We start from the raw sequence: 10,338 nt of genomic DNA, 5'->3' as shown, positions 1-10,338 counted from the left end.
CTCCGCAGCGGGCGGGGACGTCGGAAGGAAACCCCATGCACGCGGACCCCGGCGGCCCGAGAGGCGGAGGGGAGGCCGGCGGACGCCCCAGGCCCTTAACTTTCTAGCCCCTAGCCTAGCACGCGCTCGCTCCTGCAGACGAAAACGGAAGGCGTAAGAAAAAACTGCTTCGGAAAAGAACGGCGCCGACTACCGGCAGCGGCTCCGAGGGTAAGCGGCGCTCTACGTCGACGTAGCGGTAGGTAAGAAACTACAGCGACACCCCAGCAAGCTCCGGCACTTTAGCGCCCCCCATCTCACAGGGCGGCAAAGCCTAGCCGAAAGCGGGTAGACCTGGCAGTTACACTCAAGCCGCACGGGCAGCGACCCCTTGCCGCCGCCGCCGAGCACCACGGCCCGCTCGGAGCTGGGTAGACCGTGCCGACCTAGTCGAGCAGCATAGGCAGCGACCCCTAGCCGCCGCCGCCGAGAACCACGGCCCGCTCGGAGCCGGGTAGACCGTGCCGACCTAGACGAGCCGCATAGGCAGCGACCCCTAGCCACCGCCGCCAAGCACCACGGCCCGCTCGGAGCCGGGTAGACCGTGCCGACCTAGACGAGCCACATAGGCAGCGACCCCTAGCCCCCGCCGCCGAGCACCACGGCCCGCTCGGAGCCGGGTAGACCGTGCCGACCTAGTCGAGCCGCATGGGCAGCGACACCTAGCCACCGACGCCGTGCCCCCCCCTCTTCCCCCCCCCCCCCCAGAGACGCTCGGAGCCGGGTACACAGTGCCGGCGCAGCGGAGCAGCCACGAGAGCGGCACTTGGCCACTTCCGCGGAACGTTCGAGCCGAGCTGAGTCCGCCTGGAGAGGCTGGACCGTGTCGCTGCGGCTCAGATCGCCCGACTCCGCCGAGGAGCATCCGAGCCAAGCGGAACCCGCCGGGAGGGGCTGTGCAGTGCCGGCGCACTCGAGCCGCCGCGGCTGAGACCCCCCGGACACCACCGAGGAACGTCCGAACCGAACGGAGCCCGCCGGGAGAGGCTGGACCGTGCCGGCGCACACGAGCCTTAGCCCTGGTCAGCGGTCGCTGCTCGTCCGGCTCAGGTTGGTCGGCACGGTCTACCCGGCTCCGAGCGGACCGAAGCTCATGTGGCTGCGGCCAGGGGTCGCTGAGCGGCGGCCGGCTCACGTCGGCACGGTCTACCCTGCTCTGCCGCGGACGCTAGAGGTCGCTGACGGACGGGCTGGCAGACGTGCAGCGACCTAGCAACCGCCGCCGAGCCCTCGCGCACGGACGGAGCAGGGTAGACCGTGCCGACCTAGCCAGGGCGCATAGGCAGCGACCCCTAGCCGCCGCCGCCGAGCACCATGGCCCGCTTGGAGCCGGGTAGACCGTGCCGACCTAGTCGAGACGCATAGGCAGCGACCCCTAGCCCCCGCCGCCGAGCACCACGGCCCGCTCAGAGCCGGGTAGACCATGCCGACCTAGCCGAGCCACATAGGCAGCGACCCCTAGCCACCGCCGCCGAGCACCACGGCCCGCTCGGAGCCGGGTAGACCGTGCCGACCTAGCCGAGTTGCATAGGCAGCGACCCCTAGCCGCCGCCGCCGAGCACCACGGCCCGCTCGGAGCCGGGTAGACCGTGCCGACCTAGACGAGCCGCATAGGCATCGACCGCTAGCCCCCGTAGCCGAGTCCCACGGCCCGCTCGGAGCCGGGTAGACCATGCCGACCTAGTCGAGCCGCATGGGCAGCGACACCTAGCCGCCGACGCCGTGCCCCCCCCTCTTCCCCCCCCCCCCCCAGAGACGCTCGGAGCCGGGTACACAGTGACGGCGCAGCGGAGCAGCCACGAGAGCGGCACTTGGACACTTCCGCGGAACGTTCGAGCCGAGCTGAGTCCGCCTGGAGAGGCTGGACCGTGTCGCCGCGGCTCAGATCGCCCGACTCCGCCGAGGAGCGTTTTAGCCGAGCGGAACCCGCCGGGAGCGGTTGGACCGTGCCGGCGCACTCGAGCCGCCGCGGCTCAGATCGCCGGACGCCGCCGAGGAACGTCCGAGCCAAGCAGAGCCCGCCGGGAGAGGCTGGACCGTGCCGGCGCACCCGAGCCTCTGCGGCTGAGACCCCCCAGACGCCGCTGCGGAACGTCCGAGCCGAGCCGAGCCCGCCGAGATCGGTTGGACCGTGTTGGCGCACTCGTGCCACCGTGGCTCAGATCGCCTGACGCCGCCGAGGTACGTCCGTGCCGAGCGGAGCCCGCCGGGAGAGGCTGTGCAGTGCCGGCGCACTCGAGCCGCCGCGCTGGCCAGCGGTCGCTGCATGTCCGGCTCGAGTTGGTCGGCACGGTCTACCCGGCTCCGAGTGGTCCGAAGCTCATGCGGCGGCGGCCATGGGTCGCTGAGCGGCGGCCGGCTCACGTCGGCACGGTCTACCCTGCTCCGCCGTGGACGCTAGAGGTCGCTGACGGACGGGCTGGCAGACGTGCAGCGACACCTAGCGACCGCCGCCGAGCCCTCGCGCAGGCACGGAGCAGGGTAGACTGTGCCGACCTAGTCGAGCCGCATAAGCAGCGACCTCTAGCATCCGCCGCCGAGCACCCTAGCCCGCTCGGAGCCGGGTAGACCGTGCCGACCTAGCCGAGTTGCATAGGCAGCGAGCACTAGCCGCCGCCGCCGAGCACCACGGCCCGCTCGGAGCCGGGTAGACCGTGCCGACCTAGACGAGCCGCATAGGCAGCGACCCAAAGCCCCCGCCGCCGAGTCCCACGGCCCGCTCGGAGCTGGGTAGACCGTGCCTACCTAGCCGAGATGCATAGGCAGCGACCCCTAGCCGCCGCCGCCGAGCACCACGGCCCGCTCAGAGCCGGGTAGACCGTGCCGACCTAGTCGATCTGCATGGGCAGCGACGCCTAGCCGCCGACGCTGTGCCCGCCCCCCATTACTCCACCCCCCACCCCCCCCTCTTCCCCCCCCTCCCCCCCCCCGGAGACACTCGGAGCCGGGTACAGAGTGCCGGCGCAGCGGAGCAGCCACAAGAGCGGCACTTGGCCACTTCCGTGAAACGTCCGAGCCGAGCTGAGTCCGCCTGGAGAGGCTGGACCGTGTCGCTGCGGCTCAGATCGCCCGACTCCGCCGAGGAGTGTCCGAGCAGAGCGGAACCCGCCGGGAGCGGTTGGACCGTGCCGGCGCACTCGAGCCGCCACGGCTCAGATCGCCGGACGCCGCCGAGGAACGTCCGAGCCGAGCGGAGCCGAGCCGCGAGAGGCTGGACCGTGCCGGCGCACCCGAGCCTCCGCGGCTGAGACCCCCCAGATGCCGCCGCGGAACGTCCGAGCCGAGCCGAGCCCACCGCGAGCGGTTGGACCGTGCCGGCGCACTCGAGCAGCCGCGGCTCAGATCGCCGGACGCCGCCGAGGAACGTCCGTGCCGAGCGGAGCCCGCCGGGAGAGGCTGTGCAGTGCTGGCGCACTCGAGCCACCGCGGCTGAGACCCCCCGGACACCACCGAGGAACGTCCGAACCGAACGGAGCCCGTGGGGAGAGGCTGGACCGTGCCTGCGCACACGAGCCTCCGCCCTGGCCAGCGGTCGCTGCACGTCCGGCCCGAGTTGGTCGGCACGGTCTACCCGGCTCCGAGCGGACCGAAGCTCATGCGGCGGCGGCCAGGGGTCGCTGAGCGGCGGACGGCTCACGTCGGCACGGTCTACCCTGCTCCGCCGTGGACGCTAGAGGTCGCTGACGGACGGGCTGGCAGACGTGCAGCGACACCTAGCGACCGCCGCCGAGCCCTCGCGCAGGCACGGAGCAGGGTAGACTGTGCCGACCTAGTCGAACCGCATAAGCAGCGACCTCTAGCATCCGCCGCCGAGCACCCTAGCCCGCTCGGAGCCGGGTAGACCGTGCCGACCTAGCCGAACCGCATAGGCAGCGACCCCTAGCCGCCGCCGCCAAGCACCACGGCCCGATCGGAGCCGGGTAGACCGTGCCGACCTAGTCGAGCCGCTTATGCAGAGACCCATAGCCACCGTCGCCGAGCACCACGGCCCGCTCGGAGCCGCGTAGCCCATGCCGACCTAGCCGAGCCGCATAGGCAGCGACCCCTAGCCACCGCCGCCAAGCACCACGGCCCGCTCGGAGCCGGGTAGACCGTGCCGACCTAGACGAGCCGCATAGGCAGCGACCCCTAGCCCCCGCCGCCGAGCACCACGGCCCGCTCGGAGCCGGGTAGACCGTGCCGACCTAGTCGAGCCGCATGGGCAGCGACACCAAGCCGCCGACGCCGTGCCCCCCCCTCTTCCCCCCCCCCCCCAGAGACGCTCGGAGCCGGGTACACAGTGCCGGCGCAGCGGAGCAGCCACGAGAGCGGCACTTGGCCACTTCCGCGGAACGTTCGAGCCGAGCTGAGTCCGCCTGGAGAGGCTGGACCGTGTCGCTGCGGCTCAAATCGCCCGACTCCGCCGAGGAGTGTCCGAGCCGAGCGGAACCCGCCGGGAGCGGTTGGACCGTGCCGGCGCACTTGAGCCGCCGTGGCTCAGATCGCCGGACGCCGCCGAGGAACGTCCGAGCCAAGCGGAGCCCGCCGGGAGAGGCTGGACCGTGCCGGCGCACCCGAGCCTCCGTGGCTGAGACCCCCCGGACGCCGCCGCGGAACGTCCGAGCCGAGCCGAGCCCGCCGAGAGCGGTTGGACCGTGCCGGCGCACTCGTGCTGCCGCGGCTCAGATCGCCAGATGCCGCCGAGGAACGTCCGTGCCGAGCGGAGCCCGCCGGGAGAGGCTGTGCAGTGCCGGCGCACTCGAGCCGTCGCGGCTGAGAAGCCCCGGACACCACCGAGGAACGTCCGAACCGAACGGAGCCCGCGGGGAGAGGCTGGACCGTGCCTGCGCACACGAGCCTCCGCCCTGGCCAGCGGTCGCTGCACGTCCGGCCCGAGTTGGTCGGCACGGTCTACCCGGCTCCGAGCGGACCGAAGCTCATGCGGCGGCGGCAAGGGGTCGCTGAGCGGCGTCCGGCTCACGTCGGCACGGTCTACCCTGCTCCGCCGCGGACGCTAGAGGTCGCTGACGGACGGGCTGGCAGACGTGCAGCGACACCTAGCGACCGCCGCCGAGCCCTCGCGCACTCTCGGAGCCGGGTAGACCGTGCCGACCTAGCCGAGTCGCATAGGCAGCGACCCCTAGCCGCCGCCGCCGAGCACCACGGCCCGCTCGGAGCTGGGTAGACCGTGCCGACCTAGCCGAGCCGCATAGGCAGCGACCCCTAGCCGCCGCCGCCGAGCACCACGGCCCACTCGGAGCCGGGTAGACCGTGCCGACCAAGACGAGCCGCATAGGCAGCAACCCCTAGCCCCCGCCGCCGAGTCCCACGGCGCGCTCGGAGCCGGGTAGACCGTGCCGACCTAGCCGAGGCACATAGGCAGCGACCCCTAGGCGCCGCCGCCGAGCACCACGGCCCGCTCGGAGCCGGGTAGACCGTGCCGACCTAGTCGAGCCGCAAGGGCAGCGACGCCTAGCAGCCGACGCCGGGCCCCCCCCCCTTCCCCCACCCCTTCCCCCCCCCCCCCCCCCTTCCTCCCCTGCCCCCGGAGACGCTCGGAGTCGGGTACACAGTGCCAGCGCAGCGGAGCAGCCACAAGAGCGGCACTTGGCCACTTCCGCGGAACGTCCGAGCCGTGCTGAGTCCGCCTGGAGAGGCTGGACCGTGTCGCCGCGGCTCAGATCGCCCGACTCCGCCGAGGAGCGTCCGAGCCGAGGGGAACCCGCCGGGAGCGGTTGGACCATGCCGGCGCACTCGAGCCGCCGCGGCTCAGATCGCCGGATGCCGCCGAGGAACGTCCGAGCCAAGCGGAGCCCGCCGGGAGAGGCTGGACCGTGCTGGCGCACCCGAGCCTCCGCGGCTGAGACCCCCCGGAAGCCGCCGCGGAACGTCCGAGCAGAGCCGAGTCCGCCGAGATCAGTTAAACCGTGCCGGCGCACTCGTGCCGCCGAGACTCAGATCGCCGGACGCCGCCGAGGAACGTCCGTGCCGAGCGGAGCCCGCCGGGAGAGGCTGTGCAGTGCCGGCGCACTCGAGCCGCCGCGGCTCAGATCGCCCGACTCCGCCGAGGAGCGTCCGAGCCGAGCGGAACCCGCCGGGAGAGGCTGGACCGTGCCGGCGCACACGAGCCTCTGCCCTGGCCAGCTGTCGCTGCACGTCCGGCTCGAGTTGGTCGGCACGGTCTACCCGGCTCCGAGCGGACCGAAGCTCATGCGGCGGCGGCCAGGGGTCGCTGAGCGGCGTCCGGCTCACGTCGGCACGGTCTACCCTGCTCCGCCGCGGACGCTAGAGGTCACTGACGGACGGGCTGGCAGAAGTTCAGCGACACCTAGCGACCGCCGCCGAGCCCTCGCGCAGCCACGGAGCAGGGTAGACTGTGCCGACCTAGTCGAGCCGCATAGGCAGCGACCTCTAGCCCCCGCCGCCGAGCACCACGGCCCGCTCGGAGCCGGGTAGACCGTGCCGACCTAGACTAGCCGCATAGGCAGCGACCCCTAGCCGCAGCCGCCGAGCACCACGGCCCGCTCGGAGCCGGATAGACCGTGCCGACCTAGTCAAGTCGCATGGACAGCGACGCCTAGCCGCCGACGCCGAGCCCCCCCCCCCCTTACTCCCCCCCCCCCCCCTCTTCCCCCCCTGCTCCTGGAGACGCTCGGAGCCGGGTACACAGTGCCAGCGCAGCGGAGCAGCCACAGGAGCGGCACTTGGCCACTTCCGCGGAACGTCCGAGCCGAGCTGAGTCCGTCTGGAGAGGCTGGACCGTGTCGCCGCAGCTCAGATCGCCCGACTCCGCCGAGGAGCGTCCGAGCCGAGCGGAACCCGCCGGGAGCCGTTGGACCGTGCCGGCGCACTCGTGCCACCGAGACTCAGATCGCCGGACGCCGCCGAGGAACGTCCGTGCCGAGCGGAGCCCGCCGGGAGAGGCTGTGCAGTGCCGGCGCACTCGAGCCGCCGTGGCTCAGATCGCCCGACTCCGCCGAGGAGCGTCCGAGCCGAGCGGAACTTGCCGGGAGAGGCTGGACCGTGCCGGTGCACACGAGCCTCCGCGCTGGCCAGCGGTCGCTGCACGTCCGGCTCGAGTTGGTCGGCACGGTCTACCTGGCTCTGAGCGGACCGAAGCTCATGCGGCGGCGGCCATGGGTCGCTGAGCGGCGTCCGGCTCACGTCGGCACGGTCTACCCTGCTCCGCCGCGGACGCTAGAGGTCGCTGACGGACAGGCTGGCAGACGTGCAGCGACACCTAGCGACCGCCGCCGAGCCCTCGCGCAGGCACGGAGCAGGGTAAACTGTGCCGACCTAGTCGAGCCGCATAGGCAGCGACCTCTAGCATCCGCGGCCGAGCACCCTACACCGCTCGCAGCCGGGTAGACCGTGCCGACCTAGTCGAGCCGCTTAGGCAGCGACACCTAGCCACCGTCGCCGAGCACCACGGCCCGCTCGGAGCCGGGTAGACCGTGCCGACCTAGCCGAGCCGCATAGGCAGCGACCCCTAGCCGCCGCCGCCGAGCACCACGGCCCGCTCGGAGCCAGGTAGACCGTGCCGACCTAGCCGAGACGCATAGGCAGCGACCCCTAGCCGCCGCCGCCGAGAACCCCGGCCCGCTCGGAGCCGGGTAGACCGTGCCGACCTAGCCGAGCCGCATAGGCAGCGACCCCTAGCCGCCGCCGCCGAGCACCACGGCCCGCTCGGAGCCGGGTAGACGGTGCCGAACTAGTCGAGCCGCATTGGCAGCGACGCCTAGCCGCCGACGCCGTGCCCCCCCCCCCCTTATTCCCCCCCCCACCCGCCCCCTCTTCCCTCCCCCCCCCCCCCCCGGAGACGCTCGGAGCCGGGTACAGAGTGCCGGCGCAGCGGAGCAGCCACAAGAGCGGCACTTGGCCACTTCCGCGGAACGTCCGAGCCGAGCTGAGTCCGCCTGGAGAGGCTGGACCGTGTCGCCGTGGCTCAGATCGCCCGACTCCGCCGAGGAGCGTCCGAGCTGAGCGGAACCCGCCGGGAGCGGTTGGACCGTGCCGGCGCACTCGAGCCGCCGCGGCTCAGATCGCCGGACGCCGCCGAGGAACGTCTGTGCCGAGCGGATCCCGCCGGGACAGGCTGTGCAGTGCTGGCGCACTCGAGCCGCCACAACTCAGATCGCCCGACTCCGCCGAGGAGCGTCAGAGCCGAGCGGAACCCGCCGGGAGCGGTTGGACTGTGCCGGCGCACTCGAGCCGCCGCGGCTCAGATCGCCGGACGTCGCCGAGGAACGTCCGAGCTGAGCGGAGCCCGCCGGGAGAGGCTGGACCGTGTTGGCGCACCCGAGCCTCCGCGGCTGAGACCCCCCAGACGCCGCCGCGGAACGTCCGAGCCGAGCCGAGCCCGCCGAGAGCGGTTGGACCGTGCCGGCGCACTTGTGCTGCCGCGGCTCATATCGCCGGACGCCGCCTAGGAACGTCCGTGCCGAGCGGAGCCCGCCGGGAGAGGCTGGACCGTGCCGGCGCACCCGAGCCTCCGCGCCTGAGGCCCTCCGGACGCCAACAGCAAACGGCAGACCCAAATCTGCCCCACACCATCTCCTGCCCCATAGATCTAACTCACATGTGCCCCACAGCAGCTCCTGCCCCATTGATTTGACCCACATCAGCCCCACAGCAGCTCCTGACCTGTAGATCTGACCCACATTTGACCCACAGCAGCTCCTGCCCCATAGATCTGACCAACATCAGCCCCACATCAGCTCCTGCCCCATAGATCTGACCCTCATCAGCCCCATAGCATCTCCCGCTCCATAGATCTTAACCGTATCAGCCCCACAGCAGCTCCTGCCCCATAGATCTGACCCACATCTGCACCACAGCAGCCCTTGCCCCATAGATCTGACCCACATCTGCCCCATAGCAGCTCCTGACCCATAGATCTGAACCACATCTGCCCCACAGCAGATTTTACCCCACAGATCTGACCCACATCAGCCCCCAGGAGATCCTGCCCCATAGATCTGACCCATATCAGCCCCACAGCAGATCCTCCCCAATGATCTGACACACATCTGCCCCACTGCTGCTCCTACACCACAGATCTGACCTACATCATCTCCACTGCAGCTCCTGCCCCATAGTTCTGACCCATAGCAGCTCCTGCCCCATAGATCTGACCCAAGTCAGCCCCACAGCAGCTCCTGCCTCATAGATCTGACCCAAATCTGCCCCACAGCAGCTCCTGCCTCATAGATCTGACCCAAGTCAGCCCCACAGCAGCTCCTGCCTTATAGATATGACCCCCATCAGCCCCACAGCAGCTTCTACACCATAGAACTGACCCACATGTGCTCCACTGCAGCTCCAGTCCCGTAGATCTGACCCACAGCAGCTCCTGCCCTATAGATCTGATTCAAATCTGCCCCACAGCAGCTCCTGCTCCATAGATCTGACCCACATGTACCCCAGAGCAGCTCTGCCCCATTGATTTGACACACATCAGCCCCACAGTAGCTCCTGCCCCATAGATCTGACCCCCATCAGCCCCACTGCAGCTCCTGCCCCATAGATCTAACCCACATCAGCCCCACAGCAGCTCCTGCCCCATAGATCTGACACACATCTGTCGCACAGCAGCTCCTGCCCAATAGATCTGACGCACATCAGCCCCACAGCAGCTCCTGCCCCATAGATCTGACCCACATGTTCCCAAGAGCAGCTCTGCCCCATAGATCTGACCCACATCTGTCGCACAGCAGCTCCTGCCCCATAGATCTGACCCCCATCAGCCCCACAGTAGCTCCTGCCCCATAGATCAGACCAACATCAGCCACACAGTAGCTCCTGCCCCATAGATCTGACCCCCATCAGCCCCACAACAGCTCCTGCCTGATAGATGTAACCCACATCAGCCCCACAGCAGCTCCTGCCCTATAGATCTGACCCTCATTAGCCCCACAGCAGCTCCTGCCCCATAGATCTGACCCACATGTTCCCAAGAGCAGCTCTGCCCCATAGATCTGACCCACATCTGTTGCACAGCAGCTCCTGCCCTATAGATCTAACCCACATCAGCCCCACAGCAGCTCCGGCCCCATAGATCTGACACACATCATATGTAAAGCAGCTGCTGCCCAATAGATATGACCCACAACAGCTCCTGCCCCATAGATCTAACCCACAGCAGCCCCACAGCAGCTCCTGCCCCATAGATCTGACGTACATCATCTCCACTGCAGCTCCTGCCCCATAGATCTGACCCAAATCTGCCCCACAGCGGATCCTGCCAAATAGATCTTAACCACAGCAGCTCCTGCCCCATAGATCTGACCCACATCAGCCCAACAGCAGCTCCTACACCAT

The sequence above is a fragment of the Coturnix japonica genome, chromosome 18, assembly GCF_054131305.1.
Source record: "Coturnix japonica strain WE chromosome 18, WE-NBRP24, whole genome shotgun sequence".
Classification (NCBI taxonomy): Eukaryota; Metazoa; Chordata; class Aves; order Galliformes; family Phasianidae; genus Coturnix; species Coturnix japonica.
The sequence above is the reverse complement of the archived record's forward strand: the minus strand, read 5'-3'. Positions refer to the sequence as shown.